This window comes from Rhyacophila brunnea, unplaced genomic scaffold (assembly GCF_057557595.1).
Source record: "Rhyacophila brunnea isolate RB1 unplaced genomic scaffold, BYU_Rbru_1.0 scaffold_14, whole genome shotgun sequence".
Taxonomy (NCBI): Eukaryota; Metazoa; Arthropoda; class Insecta; order Trichoptera; family Rhyacophilidae; genus Rhyacophila; species Rhyacophila brunnea.
In genome coordinates, this window is record NW_028232796.1 from 11276239 (window position 1) to 11298131 (window position 21893).

Below are 21893 nucleotides of genomic sequence, written 5' to 3' on the forward strand. Positions count from 1 at the left end.
ACTTTACCGTCTGGAAACCTTCTTAATAAATAAACAGTCTTTATTTTAAAGTCATCCTTTTTATGATTAAGTACTTAATAAACTCACATGATAGACCATTTCAAACATTTTAACAACTTCAAAGTCAAATTACTCAAAACTAGTATTCTCCCGTTAGTGTGTTCTGCCAGAACAGAGACGATAGGTACTTACCTACCTACCTACATTGTCTGTTATCTATGATTCCCAGTGACTGTATGCAGACGTCCCTAGGTACTAAAAATTATTGCCTTATAGAAAAAAGTTAAATATTGGAAAGGAAAGCTTAATATTGTAATATACAAAAAACTAACTTCCAAACTATTGCGATCTATTTTTGAAAAATTAAATTTAGATAGTCAAAGTAGGTACTTATCCCTTTTTTGTAGTATCCAATTAGGCAATAAACTTATTATTTTCTTTGTCACGGATTTTTTTATTTGAAATAAACGACAAACGTTCTCCATCTTTTCCTTGCCATTATTAAAAATAAAATAGGGATACATTTTACGACGCGAATAAAAGCAGTCGTTCCTTTTCGATCGCAATTTATTTCGATTTCATTTTCTCGTTAGGGCGTTGCGAATTTATAATATAATTTACATAATGAAGCGCCGAAATAAACACTTATTTTTACTTTCAAAATATTTATTGTGATCGACATTCCAATACCGAGCAGACTATCGAAGCGATGAGGATTGAAATAATAGAATAGTATTATGCACCAGTGACCATATTGAATAAATTGACTTCAAGAGTTCAAGTTAACAATGAGACTGTAAACTCAAAATGACTATTTTGAAAATTCTGCCTGCTCTGCTGAGATCTTGTTGGCAAATGTTAGATTATTAGTATTAATATTTCAAGGAAAAATATTGTAACTTATTTATGTGTTTTTAGTGTCAGAAGGGGTATATTACAGATCCGCCGCCAGGAATACAGCCACCTTTGTGAGAAAAAAAATCGCTCATCTTTAACATACTCTACAAACAAACAAAAAATCTTATTTTATCAGCGGCATATTTTGTGTACCTACATAATAATCGTAAATAATTACCGATACATAAAGTCACCCACTTCAATGCTAAAATTGCTGCCAATAGTTGATAAGTCGATAATTTAGGTATTCAGAGTTAACAACGGATTATTTGACTAAGTAGGTAAGTATATAGAAATATGTATTCTGGAAAAAAATCGTGGTAATCCGATATTTTTAGAACATGCACAAAAAGCACAAAGAAATTAGCATTATGCCTGATTTTAGACGGCATGTCAGACTTTTAAATTGCATTTCGGTACTCTATAGTCTATAACATACTTTGGAGACTTACAAACTTTTCGCAGTAACTTTTAATTGTAAGTAGTAACACAGTAATTATAAATGTATATAAATATATCGTCAGTATACTGGCAGAAAACGTTAAGTCAAAATTTAGCTGTTTTGACCTAATAATGCAACGATAGATTTTAACACGCTCTATCGTCTGGAAAAACAAGCTCATTCATATTCCATTTATTGTTGTCGTAATTTAAAGATGTCAATACAAATTAAGTTAATTATGTTCGGAATTCTTACTGGAAAATAACTATAAGTATACTTAAAGTTTTATAACTGTAGAGATTTAATATTTATATAGCTGCACAAAAACGTCAACGTGACTTATATCTTTTTGGCTGTACATATTTATGCCACTGCTCGGCTATTTGTACCAACTTAACTAAATTGCGTACGTCACCCGCGCATTCTACTCATCGATTGACAGTTGATTTTATATGCATCAGGCAGTTTTGAGCGCAAATAAGATTTTATTTTGGGAAATATTGACAGCAATGCACCAAAAATACGGAGGCTTCGCATTGCTGAAGGTAGAGCGCGTATCATTCGTGATTATGTATTTCTAAGAAGAAATAAAGATTTGTTGGCCATGTGTCGTAGTACCTAACATTATACCTCCAGAACTACATCCGTGGTGTGAAAATTTGCCTACTTCAACTTCATTGGATAGGACGTCATTACCTGAGCCATCGGAATTTGATTCTGATTTGGAAGAGGAATAACTCTTATGTAACAACGTAACAATTTGTGTAAAATTAAATGTGGCTAACATAATTAACTATTACTTATATGTTTTTTTTATAAAATAGATCATAGGTAGGTAGGTACTTAACTCTTGTTTCAATATTTTTGGAAACAAATTAATAAACAAAATACTATGTAATTCCCATTTTTATTTTTACTCTCTCCCCTAAATACACATAATTGACATAATTAATTAGGTATTGATTGCATGAAAAAAAATATGAAGACTATTTTAATTTGAAATTAAAATACCAATGATACACAAGAAAGTCATCAAAGTAGATATTTTTTCATAATAATGTCAAACAAAAGTACCTCTATTTCTGTGTAAATTTCTAATTTATATAAAATTGAAAGTAAAAAAATCCATTTCTATAATAATTAGGGGTCCTGTATATTACTAGCCAACCATAACATTTAGCCTATTGTCACTCCATTGACTCCAAAAGTGTACTGGTAGAAAACGATAAGTCACCATTTTATTTACAAATTCAAAAAATCAACAATAATTATTACAAAAAATACTTGCTTATACTTGAATTGAATTCTTACATAATTAATGCATTTCATAGAGTGCTTGGTTTAATAAATAATGATTTAGGTGAAAAAATAGAGAGCTCCAAACTTCTTGATTTTAGAAAAAGTCGATTTTCTCAAAACAGGGATTTTTGACTTATAGCTTTCTGCCAGTATACCGACGATATATAAATATACTTATATCATTTCAAAAACAAATAATACGCTGAAAAAACAATAACACTTCCATAATAGATAATATTATGATAGGTATGTATGAAAACTGCCGAATCGAGGGGGTAACTTTTCATATACTAACCTAATATGGAGGCACGGGCGGTGAATTTAGCAGGGTACACGGGTGGCGACTATCCTACATGCGGCCCTGTTCATACGGCTGTGGTATTCAACAACCTCAGGCTAGGCCAGCGTCATTGCAACGACGTGATAATCAGCCAGCTACACAGGTATCAGCACATTCTACGGGTATGACATACTATTTCGATGAGGGTCGACTACTTCAGGCCATGTCAACGCAATTGCGTCAATGCGCTGATCAGCGAGTTACACAACTATGGAATATCACTTCAGCAGGTTTCCCGATGGTGACGTATATCAATAATGACTTGCTGCATATATTGAATATGCATTTCAATAAATAGCGACGGACGCTTGATGGAATATCAGATTCAGTCTCTCCAGTCTGTCATCGTACCTCGGACTGAGCCAATCTCACCGAGTGACACTCGATCGTAGCATCTCCGACTAAGCATATCGCACCGCGTGTACCCTTCACTGTTAACTTCGCTCTTGTCCTTGTACTTACCAACCAGTCAATAATGCCGCGGCCTTCTGCTCATCTACTCTCACAACAAGTCTTCTTAATCATCCAACAACTTCACCCTGAACAGCTACAAAATGAAGATGAATAATTGATTGTATTAAATTTGATTATTCCACATATCAGGATATGTAAAAGAGGCACACTCAGTCACAGCTCTCACTCAGCACTACTTATATATCATATTATTATTTTTCCAAATTTAATACTTACCTAATGACGTACCTGCACAAACAATTTACACCGATGAAAGCCTGATATACTTAGAAACGTTTTACAAAAAAAAAACGATTTCTTAATATCTGAAGCGTGTCATTTCTCAAAGAGCTTACTTAGACCTTGGATATCAATACTGTGATAACTGATAATAATAATTAGTACTTAATTGTATTTGCTGTCCAGTGAATAATATTAATTTTGATTTCTTGTTGCCAGCCGATTTTAAAATTAATAAAATTCTCTTAAAACTTTGCAGAACAATGAACTTCCAAAACTCATTTGTAAAATTGGAAAAAAGATTGTATTGGCTTCGTTGATTAATAAATAAATCCATGTTACAAAAAGTTTGTACCTACTTTAGTTTACATTTAGAGGGAATCATTGTAATTTTTTTAAATCAATTTTCAGTGATTTTATTACCACGGTTTGTAATTTTTTTATGTTGACATTTATTTACGATAACTAATCTTAAGAGGGGGCTCAAGAGAAGGAGATTGAAATAGAATCTAGTATAAAAAGGACATCGGCGTCGTTAGGACGTTAATTTAAATCGATATTTTCGCAAAAATCACTAATCATCAGAGATTTTATTAAAAAAAAATATATATTATTGTTATTGGTATTGTCGGCCATCTTACAAATTATTATTTGATAAACACCTGCAAGTGTCCGCCGATCAGAAAACAGGGCTGTCAAAGTAACACTTGAATTAATATTTTTAAAATGTTAATTTCATCATAGTTTTTAATCAAACCCGTGCAAGTACATACTGATAACTTGTGTGGATATTGTAGCAAACATACTATTGATATATCTACGGGTATTTTATTATTATTACCTAATTCAAATTGAGCATAGGTTGATACTCAAATACTATTATAGTATGTTTATGATTTCGAGAAAATAATACGATGGTATATAATCCATATCAATTATTTGAAAACATTACATTTGCATGTAGGTACATGTATAATATAGTGAAAAGGTCAGCTACCTGTTTAATTTGCAAGATAACATCAAAATTTGTATATACTTACCTAAATGAAGAATGACATTCATGAGTGAGCACGGATCAAAGCTTGGAAAATGTGTTTTTTTTCCATTCGAAAATATTTCAATTGTGTATTATTTTATTACAGATTCATAATACATTATATAACTAATAGAACATACTGTTTTTTTCTATGAATAAAAAAGACTGGAAGGAACATTTTGTGTCACGGCAATCAAGAAAGGCCGGAAAATATGGCCAACAATGCATGATACACAAACATAAAATACACAAAATTACCTATTTAAGTTTACCGCATACGTGTAGACCACGTGATATTTGTTTACGCATTGTCGTCGCTTTCCAAAATGGCGAATTTGGTTGCCAGTTTTTATGGCGATGAATCAGTATGTTCCTTCCTGTCTTTTTTTATTCGTAGGTTTGTTTACTATGTACACCAAGAAATTAATTTCCATTTATAAAATCGGAAATGAGTTTTGGAATATAATGCAACTAAAACTGGAAAAATTCTATCATGGGTGTTTACTTCTTGAATTAGTTGACCCCAGAAACAGCAGGTCCATTCCACTACGTGAACCACAGTGGATATTATGCCGTGTCCACATTGGCAACATGTCGCCGGCAACCTCGTTAAATTTTACGATAAGTATGATAATTATCGTAAAATTTGTTGTACGTTGTTGTTAAAATTTGTTGTACGTTGTTGGACGTACTGAAATATGACTATATTCTAAAACATTAGAGCGAGAGGTTTAAAAGAATACTATTTTATGTAATAAAAATACTTTATGCAGTCATCAAATGTTTACAATAAATATAAAGGATAATAAGGCTTCAAAATTATATAAATAGATCATCTACATCGTTTAAGGAATGTCTAGGGTTATGCTTTGAAAATTCCATAAAAGCTCCATTTGACCTACGCTGAGCATGTGGGCTAGATTATTTTTTTGATTATTCTGTTTTAATATGTGAGTAAAATATATATATTTTTTAAATTGTATGTTACAATAGCCTTTAAAAATGAGACTATAAATTACTTATTAAGAATAGAATTTCATTACCTACTTATTGAATAGATTTGAACTCGACATAGAAAACGCAACAATTTCCTCCCGAAAAAAAGCATTGTGCAAAATCGCCGATCGAGACAATCCGATCAGGAGTAGATGGAGTGAAAGGACGGAGTGGAAATCGGAAGGGAAATAAGTAATAATATAATATCGATGGTCACTTAGGCAATTCAATGGCCGGCCGAAGAAGGGACAGGTTAGATGCAGTGACGTCCAGCGAGGCGGGAGGGCAAGTATTTTAGTAGACATTGCCAGAGGGCTGCATACTTATTAGACAAAAATTATGAATACAGATTATCAAATTTGGTAAGTACATGTTATATTAAATTCTTAAAATTGATTTTTAGACGAAAGTTATTTCGGTTGTCATAACCATAGCACCCACATTTTGAAGCGGGCCCCTAGACCAGGATGTTTGGCGGGTCCCCTATCTATCGCTTATCTTAAGGACAGTGTGATTTTTTCCAATTCAAATTAATTTTTTGTACTTGTAGTGAACATTACAAATTATTAATTTAAGACGTTCACGACATGACATTTAGAAATATACAAATATTATTAAAACATAGTTATATAAAAGTTATGAGGTAAACAGTAGAAAAGTATAAATACTTACAAAAAAAATATATATAAATTAGATACAAGAAAGTACACCGAATGAGTTAAGCAGACGTTATTTTAAGAATTTATAAAACAATGCCCACCTATAATACTCATCCTCACACAGGTGGAATATGTCAATATCCGAAGTGATTTGGTTGAACAGAGTTATTGCCCTTCCAATTGGCATTACCAATGGCAGGTCTTCTGTAAATGGTATTTCGCGGAACCCCTCGTCGGCACTCGGCATCATATTATGAAGCACTGATAGCAACATCTTTTTGTGGTAGCCAAGTAACATGCAACCCCTTTTGATAAATATCCATTTTTATTAATCAGAAAACACACTAATAATACACACAAAATAATATAGAAAAAATCACTTTTCAAACTTTATCCGTACAGTGGCGAATTGTTGTTTTGATTGGTGACGCCACTGGGCACACGAGAAGAATAATCTGGTAATAGAGTAACAATAGGTGAGTCCAGTGAACGAATTGAAATGGAGTAGCTATTATTGGATACCGGAATGGAGAAATTTGACTCTTTTACTAGTTTATCGGTCTTCATTGTGGTCTGAATTTTGAATCGATGTATATATATATATTACTTTTGTAGCTGTGGTATAGTAGCGATCAAATATCTATTGTTTAATATATCAAATTATTCTGCAATAATATATTCCCAGCGAATCAATTTCCAGTAAACAAATCTTAGCTAGATCAGCAAGTTGATTGGCGATATTAGATACGGTATATTATTACATCATATCATAGCACATTACATTATATCATTACGATGTATTAGCCGAATAATCATTTTTCATGGTATCATATTTTCTTACGACTGTAATAATAAATAATATTTCACAAGCTACTCGATTTAAAACGCTGACTCTATAATTAGTCCAATGTGATTATGCACCAGAATTTAATGTTAATGTAAGTATTACTTTTTATTGTATAAATAACGAAAAATAATTTATCTAAATGTCACTAAAATCCAAGTACCTAGCTCGTAACTATCTCAGTAGATTATATTATGTACTATCATTGTATAATATACTATTGTACCGATACGCTGCTAATAAATCTCACCCTGCTACATCGTAGACTTCATTACCATCATCCTCAACCCACACATCGAACACCACAGTAGTGACCCAACACTTTTTATCACCCCTTGGAGCCAGGGACTGGATTCTCATACTGGACGTTCTGGGTTCGATTCCCTGTAATGTCACAATATGCAATATCATCGAATTTACTAGGTCTGAGACTGGGTTGTAAACAGGGAACTCAGAAATAATGGGAACTGAAATACCCAACGGGTAAGGCGATAGCAGGTAACCGTCTCGAGTAAGGAAGGACCTGGGTTAAACTTACACACGTGTCAAATACGTTGTACGTCGAATACCGAAAACTGCTCTCGGATTATGCATTTATGCTCATTTAATGTTGGTGTATTACACACACTATTGCACGTGCATAATGCGTGCTTCATTTTCGTAGGACACTCACACATTCAAAAACCCTGCTTCAGCGTGCGGCGTATTGAATACAGCATATCGGTATTCTATTTATTATCTGTTCTGTGGTTGTAAATATGTATGCGGTATATCTAATTGAAATTTTGATTTTGTTTCATCAACACGTCTGATATAACTGTTTCACACTGAACTGATAAATGCCGGATATTGAATATTATTGGACTCAGTGGCGAATAGCGGAGGTAAACTGTTAGGATCCGCCATAAATTAATAGTGCACTCGAAATTTTGTCAGTCATACGTATTTGTTTTTATTAAACTAAGACTACAATTTACAGATGGTGTTGGTTAAATTTTAAAAATCAATTATACCCTGCCTAAACCAAACCATAATAGTTTTGGTATACTTTGGGCGATACGATAAAATTGTGCACACTCTTTCATTCATACTTATTTGTTTTCGTTGGATTAAAAATACATATTACACTATTTATCGTTAGTTCATTTTTTTTAAATTCATTATCCCCTGCCTATACCAAACCATAATAGATAGAAAACATTATTTTATCTATAAAACATCCAACATTATGTATGATTTAATGGCATAGTTTTAGATGTTTTATAGATATACGTGTACATGGCCCCCACAAGGAGGGGGCTGACAGGGATCTAGCCTAGGAGCACGGGCTCAGGGGGGGCCCGTCGTGACGGGTCGACCAGATAAATGAGATAAATACACATCTTAAATTTGCTCTAATAGCAAAAAAAAGTCGACTGCGGCGCTATTTTGCTTCAGAGTTATTTCCATTTTAAAATATAAGATTGTTGTGACGTATTGAATGATACTCGAAGACTCCATAATTCGATGTGTTAAAAAAACGCTAAATTACACTGAATTTTATTTGACTTCGAACACCATTTGAAAAACACCACTGGAAACCGTCAGACTGCCTTTAACCATAGCGATAGGTAGGGGGCCTGCCCAAGATCCAGGCCTGGGGGCCCGCTTCAAGATGTGGGGGCCATGGACGTGTTTTTTTTTTTTAAACTATTATCAAATAATGGCTTGGTCTACGCAGGTTTTAATTAATTTTAAAAACTAATCAATACTATCTGCATATTGTAGTCTTAGTTCAATGAAAACAAATATGTATGGGGACTAACAAAGTTGAATGTGATCTATTTATGTCCAATACTAACAGCCTACCTCTACCCTTCGCCAGTGGTATGCGGTATGTCTAATTGAAATTGTGATTTTGTTTCATCAACATTAATTAGTTGCGTTTTTCATAGTGGACTGTAATTGACTTTGGCGGAATTGTTGTGATGGTGGATGTGGATGCCGGGGGGTGAGTTATGTTAGGATGCCAGGCACTAACCTTATTGCTGTTAAGGCTGGCTTCGTGATCTGGTTGCACTATCACTCGCGCGGTATTGTTTGATTTACATTATCAACGTCCTACCAACTCCTACTCCTACACCACACCGCATCTGCTCCCATAGAGAACAGTACCGAGCAGCTAGTCAATATAATATTATTATGTTTTGTTTCAGAGTGACTATGGTAAAAAATACATTTCCAAAGTACACAGTTCAACCGAAATACATAAATACTTACAAGAATATTTGCGAATGTTCTCACAAAATATTATGCATTCATAGTGAACCATTGCACCATGACACGGAAAACCTTTTTCTTTCGAAGGAGCAAATCTTCCGCGAGCAAATAGAAAATAATCAGAATATTATAATGTAAGTGCGTCACACTTGGGCGAGTGGAAAAAGGAGCAATAATCTGAGACAGGGGTGTATTAGTCACGCTCCATTTAACGCCCCAACTTTATTTTATTTTTATTTTGGGACTCTCTTCAGTTTCCCTGTGGAGGTGTTCGGTAATCGGTTGAATCCGTCACTGGTTAAATTTAATAGTATGTTAAAATTGAATACTTATTGAAATCCTTACACTAAAATTAATTATTTCATTTAGTTATCGATGTTTATAACTATTTCAAAGATACCTATCACTAGAATGATCTATTGTTAACTAAAATTGTCTCCCAAAATACAAAACATTAAAAATTTCATCAATGTTTTAATAACTATTAAATTGTTTAATGTTTATAATATTGTGAAGAAAACTTTAATTTTTAAAATTAATCATGGTGTTGCTGCCAAAAGTTTTTAAGTCGATAATTTAGGTATTTAACAACGGATTATGTGTCTATATATCAATATGTGTGATAAAAAAAAATCATGACCGTTCGATATAATATGGAACTTGCACATAAAGCATAAAGAAATTAGCATGATGCCTGATTTTATATTGAATGTCAAACTTTCAAATTTCAATTAAGTACTCCATAACATGATTTTGAGACTTTTTGCAGCAATCCCACGTGACGTGGGGTCACTGCCAAAAGTTGGTAAGTCGATAATTTAGGTATTTAGAGTTAACAATGGATTAGGTATCTATATATAAACATGTACCTATTCTAGAAAAAAAAATCAAGATGATCCGATAAAGAATATGCATATAAAGCACAAAGAAATTGACATTAACATTAGGTATACCTGATTTTAGAGGGCATAACTTCAAATTATTGCAATTATAACATAACATGATTTCGAGACTTACCAGCTATTGGTAGTAATCCAACGAATGTAACTAATCCTTCAAACATGATATCATAACATTAAATTTACCGAATTAGAGATTATTTTAAATACGAGAATATTTAAAAAATAACACTTTTAGGAAAACATAATTATTTCTTACCGGCACTTTTAAGAATCTCTGGTTTCTGTTACGAAATGCGAATTAGTTCCCATAGATAATAAGCTCACGGTGGGCCAGCGGTGACACGTTAAGCTGATAATGTTATCGGTCCCGGATTTGAATCCTGGAGTCTGGAAAATTCGTTTGTTGTTTTTCAATGGGTGATTGGACGTAACAGGTGGCCAGTATCCATTTCTCGTAAAAAAAAACAAAAAATGTTAATATTGTTGGGTCACTACTGTGGGGTTCGATGTGTGGGCTGAGGATGATGATAATGAAGTCTACGATATGGCAGGGTGAGATTTATTAGCAGCGTATCGGTACAAAAGTATATTATACAATGATAGTACATATAATCTACTGAGATAGTTACGAGCTAGGTACTTAGATTCGAGTGACATTTAGATAACTTATTCTTCGTTATTTATACAATAAAAAGTAATAAATTAACATTAAATTCTGTTACATAATCATATTGAAATAATTTTAGAGTCAGCGTTTTAAATCAAGGAGCTTGTGAAATATTATTTATTATTACAGTCGTAAGAAAATATGATACCATGAAAAATGATTATTCGGCTAATACACCGTGATGATATAATGTGCTGTGATATGTAGCTGTAATAATATACCGTATCTAATCTACCGCCAATCAACTTGCCGATCTAGCTAAGATTTTTTTACTGGAAATTGATTCGCTGGGAATATATTATTGCAGAATAATTTGATACATTAAACAATAGATATTTGATCGCTACTATACTACAGCTACAATATAACCTCCACTCTATGGCCCAGAGTGAGGTTGTTACTAGAATCGAACACGGTTAAAAATGGTAAAATGAAAAGAAACTAGTTTAAAAAAAATTGAACCACATTGGTTCTTACATAAAGATATTAAAGAAAAAAATAACTGTAAAGGAAAGTAGGTAACAATTATTTTAACACTACAACATTCCACGACGTCCAATTACAGTAGTAAAACCATTGTGTATTTTTTTCGACCATGTCCGATCCTAATAAGGTCATACGGGCCTCCACAGAGCAGAGGTTTGTATTAACAGATTTTGTTTTTACGAGGAATAGATGTCAGCCACTTGCTCAACCTAGTATGTCCATACTTTGACTCATACACAAATTGAAAAACAATATGTGTATTTGCCAGACCCCGGATTCGAACCTGGGGCCCACGACGGGCCGACGATTAAGCCGCGCGGCCATCGTAGGCCGATAGATTTTGTATTTATTCGCAATGAAATAAACACGGAAACACACAAGCTTCGCAAATCGCAAAACTGTATTGTGACCTTTTCCGGTCAATTGGCATTTGCAAAGTAAACTCTGAATTCAGCAGTTACTTAAAATAATCGCCTGATGATGGCAAGTGTATAGAGTCTATACCGGTGGGCGGTAGAGGCATTAATAATTTAATTCATTAAATGTAATGTCATCAGACTTAATGCTTCTATGTATGCAAAGTATAAATAAAAAGATAGATTTAACTACAGGAAGTTGTTTTATAAAGATTTAAAGACATAAAGTATTTGGTAAGTAATTATTATTAAGTATATGTTTTAACTTGCTGTAGCTCTGCTTTATAAATTTTATAAACTAAATTTACTTCCCTACTTTATAAATCACCATTACTGTGGAACCCGTGGGCGCTTAGACAATTTTACTACTAACAGAAATACAAAAGTGGGCGGTAGTTATAAAAAGGTTGATTACCCCTGGTATAGACTATAGAGCAAGTGAAAAACGAAGCAATAATCTGAGACAAGACAGGGGTGTATTAGTTACACTCCATTAACCGCTAAAACTCGTCTTCGTGAGTTTTTTGTCATTTAAAAAAATGTACAGAATCGATAAAAATGACAGTTCTTGTCAAATGTGATGGAAAATTTATTAGGCCCTAAATGATATTAAACCTCTTTGTGAATGGATTCAATGCTTTCTTTGTACATGTAAATAATAAGAAAATGGTCATAAAACAGGATCTGAAAAGGGAATAAGGTGCCTACTTAACTTACACCCCTTTAATGGAGTATTATGGATATATTAAAATATCAAAATAATAATAATGAATGCTTAAGTAGGTACCTATGTAGGTATATTAGTCTATTTTTATTATCCCTGTTTTTTTTCTATTTAATATTGAATGAAATTGAGTTTAATTAAGAAGGGTTTAATATAATTTTAAAATAATAACAAGACAAAAAGAACTTTTTGCATACAACGTTTTTTTTTTTTTATTATGTTATTATATTAATATAATTATTATGCTCAATATGCTCAAACTTGTACTTGATATGAAGTAAATAAAAAACAAACAAACAGATATAGAATACTGAAATGTCATTTTGACATTTCATTTTGATTTTCATAGTAACGCACGTATATATTAATAATTTAGTTGCTAGGACCACCCCCTTAGCAACCAATAATAGCCATATAGTTACCATTTGTAGCAAGGCGCTTAAAATGTTGGGCTTCATCATGCGTACTTCCCGGGTCTTTTCGGATGTTACGGTATTAAAACTTTTATTTAATTCTTTAATTCGAAGCAGACTTGAGAGTGGGTCTATTGTTTGGGCACCGCATCAGTTGAAGTATGGCCTTATGGTGGAGAGGGTTCAGAAGAAATTCTTGAGACTCCTTTATTTGAGGTTGTACGGATACTATCCGTGGCTTTATCCAACTGACTTTCTCTTAGGCATGCTTACATACTGCAGTTTGCAATTTAGAAGAAATCTTTATTTAGCTACGTATTTTTAACCATTTAACGTATTCAGAACCAACCTGCCACTAAATGTAATGCCAATTGGGAGGGCGATAACTATGTTCAACGAAATTGCTTCGGGTGTTGATATATTCCACCTACGTGAGGATGAGTATAGGTGGACGGTATTTTATAAATTTTTAAAATAGGGTCTGCTTAACTCATCCGGTGTATTTCCATGTACCTATATAATTAATATTTTTGTATGTACATATTTCTACTGTTTAATAACATACTATCTATCTCTTTTTTATGTCATGTTGTGAACGTCTTAAACTTATAATTTGTAATGTCCACAATATGTAAAATAAATTGAATTGAATTGAAATTTTACTTTTTACGGATTTTTCTGAAATTAACTTTCAATACAAAGCAGAATTAACTGAAAATGAATTCAATTCTGCTTAAAGATGGCTAAAAGTATTAAAAGAATCCATTGGCATCGTATTATGATATATTCTAAAAGTTTCAAATGTCTAGCTAGTCGCGAAGTTAGTTAAAAATCGATTGCAAGATTTGTACTGGACAAACAAGAATACGAACTAATAAAAACGATGTAAAAAACGTTGTAATAAGAACATAGTTTTCAAAAAATATGCTTTATGGGAATTAAGAAATTATTAGAATCGTTTTTAAATATTATTATCTTAAGAGATATTGTTATTGATTGAATTGATGGGTATGATTATGATCTCAAAATAAGTTGAGTTTAATTATTATTTACATACATTTTAGATGTAAAATAATGATAAACATATAGCAAATACGCTAACGTCTAGATTAGAGGAGTTTTCTTTGATAATTCCATCAATGTCGACTAAATATGACATTAAGTCATAACCATTATATTTAATTATTTCAAAGTTATCAAAAACGTCACAACTCATCATTATCGTCATCGTCGTCATCATTAGAGCAACGACGTATTTATGGGATAAAAATAACGAAATTGCAAAGGTGTAAAAAGTGCAATTAACTGATTGAAACATTAGGTGGATATGCCAGTGGGGCACATACACATCGAACAACATATTTATATATTCCACTTACGTGAGGTGAATTTAGGTGGACGTTTTTTATAAGTTTTTAAGATAGGGTCTTTCAACCTAGTTCACTGTATGTGCTTCCATGTATTTTTATTTTTCTTATATTATTATTGTATTATTTACTCACATTACCCTGTATTTTTATTTGAAAATTAGTTAAACCTGCTTTATGTCATGCCGTGAACGCTTTGAATTTATAATAATATAAAATAAATAATTTTGAATTCGATTCATAATATTATAAATTTATTGAATGATTATTTGATGAAAAAAATACCAATAGTTCAACTAATAAAATACTTATAAACATTAGCATCTCTATCATGTCATTCATAACTTAAGCTATATTTAAAGATTTATATATTATACTAGCTGACCAGGCAAACGTTGTTCTGCCATATAAATTATTTCTAGTGAATATTTTGGTTGTTAAATAAAAAGTAACGAATGTATCGTAAGTGTGTGGGGATGGGATCTATGACAGAAAGAGGAATAGAGCACTGTAGACGATGACCGCCGATAAAAACAAAAAAACATCAACCATTCATTTTATCAATTCAAAATGAGTAATGATGTTCATAATGAATGAATTACCTGTGACAGGATCTCGTTGTTTAATGTTTATGCAATATCCGTCTTGTCCCTTCCAGAAAATTAGCGGATATTGGAGAGCGTCGTATGCACGGTGTGTGTCAGCAATGAACTCCAGATTATTGTTTCTTCTTCGAATCACGATTTCTCGCGTCGATGTGCGGTCGCCAACCATGATTCCAGCAATGTCGTCAACAACAGTCGCACTGAATCGACGTACGTGCTCTCCAGCTGGTGTTTTATCAGGATTGATGACAATAGCGTGATTGTCACTTTGCAATTCGTGCATGTGTGCTTTGAAGAATTTCAATAATTTATTGTGCTCATTCAACAGGGCGTCCAGTTCGCTGACGATGCGCCTGGCATTAGGCGAATTGAGGCTATTGTAGCCGCAACGTGCATCCACATGATTGATGTCCTCACCGCCGCGCCCATGAAGTAGATTTGTAAAAATGTATGTGGTTCATTTGGCATTAGCAGCAATGAGCCTACTTTGTGGTATACTTGACCTTTGATTTTGAACGTAGAATGGAATTGTTGACCATTTGCCGCAGTATTGTAAACTATTTCTGTTGCTCCGGACGAAGTCATTTGGAAGCATGAATTGAATGTGCGAATGGACTTCAGGAAGAGGTTTGAATCTGGAACCGTGCCAATGAGCAAGCTGTTCAATGATTCTGGTGGTATCTCAATTTCTGGTAGTTGCACTTTTCCTGATGCGCAACACATCCCGGCTGACTCATGTTTGAATTTGAGCGCATGACAATGGGGACATTCTTTGTCCATAGCACCAATCAGCAATTTCGGATGAGCGGAATATTCAATATCTGGCTCGTACTCGAATGCGAGACGAAGGAACGAAGCGGATGTAAATGTTCGATGTACTTGTTGGCGTTGTCGGTCATTTGCTCTGCATGTGTTAACTACGAACCGGCGCGCAATTGCGACATGCTTACACGCACGTATTTGTTATCTTGTTGGATTTGTTCGTCTGTTCTTTCTGCTCTACTATTTTGCATGTTTGTTGCTTTATTCGTTCGACGGCCCAAATGGCCCCCCTTGCGTCTTGCTGGCATTGTGCACTGTAATACACGCACATAAAAATAGATAAATTAAAATAAATCGTACAAAATTTTGCACGCACGCTTCAATTATGCCGAATGAAATGTCAAAATGACGCGACACTTCTCTTGAATTTTTCTCGGACGTAGCGCCATCTGTCATTCAACAACATAAATAATTTCGTTCTGTTTGAAATACGAACGACGGTTAAATTTGTTTATACAAAAATAATAAAAATGGGGCTAGGAAGGTGAAAATTTGGGGTTATAGGTATTTTTTATGCCAAATAATAAAAAAATACAAAAAAAAAATTGTCAAAAAAATAAAAGAAAAATTTTCTGGATAGAGATACCCTAATCACCTAGCGGTATGAAATATACTTGTTGACCTATTCTCATACCTAACAAATATACATTTAAAAAATCATAAAAATCGGTCGAGCCATTTCGGAGGAGTTCGACCACAAACATCGTGACACGAGATTTTTATATATATAGAGATTATAATTCGGCATTGGGTCAGTAGAAGGAATAGACGGTGCGTAAGAAGGATACTAATATGGAGGCTTTAAACGGGATGTCGAAGCATTGGAAGACTACTGACGGCAGACGAATTACTGACCTAAACTGGATGAGGAAGTAGGGAAATAGGACTGGCTCTTGTCCAGCAGTGGAAATTTATAGGTTTGAAGAAGGAGACGAATAAGCTATGTATTTAAATCCAGTCTATATAATATATTTGTAATGTTATATAATATTATACTCGAGTTGTTCTTATTCTTACTTCCTGGTTACCGGATTGATAATAACCAATCGTTGTAAAAAAAACTATTTATTCCTGAGGTACAATCAATCATAACGACGTTCCCAATATTCCCTAGCAAATAGAGTAATTAAATACAAATAATATAAAAATAATATCGAATTGATCATATCTGGATATCCGGTTGCAGAAGGGAGACAACCTTAATCGGTCATTTCCGTAATACATAGCCTTCAGTACGTACCGCTATGTGGGGTTTTCCTATCCATTTCCGGCGTGGAAAACCATTTGGCCGCCCGAACCATTTATTGCCGGGCAGATTTGTTAAGTTGGCTAAGTGTTTCTTACAATAATTGCTACCGAGAAGAGTGGTCGAATCTGTCGATACATCCATACAATGTGACAATAATATGGTATTTTGTAAGGATCAATATGAGTAACGTTTTTAGTAGATTTATCGTTTTATTCAGGGCACTAGTTTTATAGTAAGCTACCTCTATAAACCTTTACGCTCCTTTCACATTATACGGTTTTGACCGTACGGCAAAAAAACGAACGGCGACATTCTTTTAGTGGCAGTTTTAGTAGAGCATGGCCCTTTTCACATTACATGGCGACGGTTAAAAACCGAAACGGCACCGTATAGCAGCCTTAATTTTTCCACTGTACTCACGTCACCCGGACGGCCACCGATGACTCAGTGATGTATATTGTGAATTAATGCATGCTTTCACATTAGACGGTTTTAAATCCTACAGCACAGCACAACACTCAACCACAAACTGAGCTTGTGACGGAAAAAAACGTGCATAAACCGTATATTGTGAAAAGAGCGTGAACTTGTTGCCGATTCGGATTTTTACCGTTAGATTTTTTTCCTTACGGTTAAACCCGTATAGTGAGAAATAAGGGTCACTGATGACGAGATATTAACAAAAAAACTCTTATGCAATCGAGAAATAACTTTAGACCTGCGTTGCCACATACCTAATTAGTTTACGAAATCAGGATATTTACCATGTGAAATAAAAAATCTAGGTTTAGGAGCAAAAAGCGGGACATCGTAAAAACCGCATAATTCAATATTTCTAAGCCCATTTTAAAAGTTGGTTGAAAAATATAAAAGCTCTGGCTTAATACTATTTACCAACAAATGTAACTGAACCAGAGTCAAGATAAATATTTAAAAAATAAATGGAGGTAACCGATTGAGAAACTAATAGTCTCATATTAGATTTTTTGTAAAATAAATATTACACAAAAAAACAAATAATCTGACCTCAGCTGATTATGGGTGATCTGTCATTAATGATTGATATATAATTTAATAATAAGTAGCTGATCAGTTAAAATTTCCGATGTAACATAATTAGAATTTTACAGGAGAGACAAAAACTGCTTTACCTATTCGCACATAAATATTTTGATCTGTCCAAATAGCGGTGGTAAAGTACTATCACGTGACGTCACAGTAAGCTGCTGCTACGGAAAAAAGTGTGTAATGTCGTTTTTCTTGGTATTTAAAATATTTCAGACTGATGTTCCCATCCCTTCGCCCATTTTGAACCTTTAAAGTTTAAACGAGCATTGCCAGTTAGCAAAATCTGCCGAAATCACCAGAACAACAATGAGGTCACCTCGCGTTGTACCGCATTTCATTGACACCTGCATGACTCCATGAACGTTTTTTTTTATCATTTTCTACATAGGTACCTACACATTTTCGATGTCAAACACACTACACGATTTCATGTCAAAATCACGTGTTTTTTGTTTTTAGCGGTTGGCACTATGTAGTTTCTATGAGAATGTTGTCTATTATCTATGGTCTTCAGGTTGGGTTCTGTTCAAAATATTTTCTATAGATATAATATCGCAAGTAATTTTAACGAACGCATACGAAAACACTGTTAAAATTAATTTTAATTAGCATGAATAATGAATAATAATTCAAAATACTAATACCATAGAGTTGGTACTCTCTATCATTGAATTTACAGAAGTGTTGATCTTTCAAAATATTCTGCATAATGACGAAACAATAGACTAAATTTATCACCGTGACAGCGTGACAGTACGCGACGTGCATCACAATATAAACACAACTTAAATGGCAACGTAAATTAAAGATATCACATTCTTACGTAGAGCTCGATAATATATATATAATAATATGTACAATACATTATGTCTACATACATTGTATAATATAACAATATTTCACGCAGAGCGGAGTGACACTCAGGCTCTACGTTTTTCATTAAATCATTTTTCCCCACTAATGTCAGAGATATTTTTTGCATTTCTTTTCCTGCAGTCTGTGTTACATCGTAAACACATTACTTAATATCTTCAGCAAACGAATTTTATACGGAATGATAGCAGTTCACGTAGATTGAGCGATGCAAATGGCGGAGGGTTGTCAACAGCATCAATGGTAATCCAGACAGATAAACATCAGACGCGAAGTCCAGTCACTAGTGGAATATTAAATACACGAAAACAATTACTATTTTAGAAAAGTATCAAAGTAGCTTGCCTTTAAAAAGGTGCTGGTGGTAGAGCACTATTCAAAATATTGCGAATTTGGTTCATATGGTTTAACGTCATCGCGGACGGACAATTGATGGACACTGTATGGACATTATTATTTACTTGAACTTTATTCTTTCTCCCACAGAGCTCGCTACATATTTTCTTCAAGCTTATTCGATTCAGATGGTTTGGTGGGTCGCTTATTACCATTAATGGGCTGTACACAATATACTTACCAGAGCTGGGTCTAGGAACAGTCAACAAATCAACTAATACAATTCTTCGTCCAAAATTCTTTGATCATAATTTTTTCTGACCGAAATTCTTCACTGCATAATAATAAATTGACAATATATTTCATCTGGGCTTCTGAATAGTATCTTTAAAAATGATCTCCCATTATACCTTAAGCGCAAAGTGTTCATTCAATTTGTGCTACCAGTGTTCACGTATGCAAGTGAAACATGGACACTTAATGTAAGAGAAATCCAAAGGATAACGTATAATATACGGAAGCAGACGCGATTCGCTGAACAATTTCAATGGGTTGTGCATGTCGCTTAGCGAGTGGACAACTCTGAACAAAATGCCGTTATACAGTGATTCTCAAGGCGCACTGGTCGACCATCATGATCGACCCTAGGACTCGCTGAATGCACGAATTCATAAAGTTCGGCGGGTGTTAGTACGTGATAGTGAAAAACTAGGGACCAATAAGGGTCGAATGAGCTAGTAATGGATCGACGCTGATTGATGATGACGTAGATAAATAATTATTACTTTTATTTTATATATTTGTAATTTATGAAAAAAAGGGTTGTGTAATATTAATTATAATGACGTGTTGATACGCGGCTCTCGTGGTGCAGTGCGTAGGCGCTTTCCTTCCACCCAAGAGTTCCTGGGTTCGATTCCCGGCCAGCTACACACAATATTTATGTGTTTTTCTCAAAGCCTTGGTGTTTGTGATTGTTCAAAAATTACTAACAACCACCTTGTACGAAAAAGCAAAGGGTTATTAATAATTTAAAAAAGTGACATGTTGATAAACTAGTCCGGCTCTATAATATAATGCGTGGTGGTGCTCGGGAGTCTTTCATCTTGGTGTTAGAGTTTAGGGGAAAGAAGGGGGCGTTTTCAGAGACTTGGAACAACAACAAGATATATTTCAGTAAAAGCAAAGAAAACACGTAATTTGTAATTTTTATACCTCTGCGCAGAGTCGGATTTATTATTAGTGACACAATAAAAATTAGGGGTACGGTTGTAAAGGGCGAAGAAATCATTATCTTAAACATTTCGGCACTTAAGTTCACCGATGTCGAAGAACACAATATTACACTTTTATTGAACATACATACGGGAATCTCTTTCCGGTAAGACAGCTTACGGTAAACTGTGCTACGGCGAAATGTAATATGTACAATTTACATGTAACCAGCCAAGAGAAGGGTTGTTAAAAAATAGCACTTTTTGACAGTTTAGATCGTTTGGACGGTTAACTTATTGTAATAATAAACCTCCTCAATACATAAATATGATAAACCACCGTCGATAGCTGCCGATAGCCGTCTTGTGAACAAAATAAATCCACAGAGCGGTACATACTTTGAGAGTTCGGGAGTGATTTTTCAACTGACAAATATTTAAAAAAAACTACTATATCTAAGAGATTGAGGGACGTAATAGGGTAGATTTCTAGAATATTCCATTTTGCCCTGGCCGAAATTACCGTTGGTATTAACAATTGTTGTCAGGTATGTTTTCTTTTCGTCCGCAAGGGAAGCGTGCGATTGCTTTAAGTCAGAGATAAAAATATTACAATTATGTTTTACAAACATTATTTTGATATTCTATATATTTTCGATAGTATTGAATTAGATTTTATGTATGGAATATAATATAAAGGGTTGGGAATATATATATCTGTGGCTATTTGGCAGAAGCAGATATGACCATTTCACCTACTTTTCAGGGGAGCAATTTGAATGTTGTGTGTCTTGTGATAAATCCTATGTATTTAATTATGACAGAAAGTTAATGTAATATTATGAAGACATGAACTGAGTTTTAATTAATTATAAGCATTTGTATTTAAATAGTACAGTTTTTCTTAAAAATCACTTTAAAGAACATATCAGGTTTTGGCAAATTCAATTTTAAAAATAATGTACCATATCTCACACATATCTAGGTTAGGCATATTATTATTTTAAAGTTACAGGTAGCTTAAAAATAACATCCAGGTTTTAATCGTCTTCGCTGGTTTCAGCATCACCATAATTGGGTACAGAAGGTTGCGTTTCAAGTAAATTATAGAAAGTATGATACACGGGATCTATCAAATACATCATGCTCAGTAAGTCCTTCTTTTTTTGAGGATTTGTTGGAGCAGGTGCCATATGAGTACTCGGTATTATAGGAATATGTGGAAGCCCTCTGGAATTCCTTAATAACTGCATTGTTCTGAAGGGCTCCTCATCATTCAGAGAGTA

General features: G+C 33.8%; 1 protein-coding gene across 1 annotated transcript in view; it reads left to right on the top strand.

Moving 5' to 3' along the window:
- Positions 1-21893, top strand: part of gogo (thrombospondin-1 like protein golden goal) — a 65540-nt gene that overhangs the window by 14009 nt on the left and 29638 nt on the right. The gene's annotated exons all lie outside the window — the stretch shown is intronic.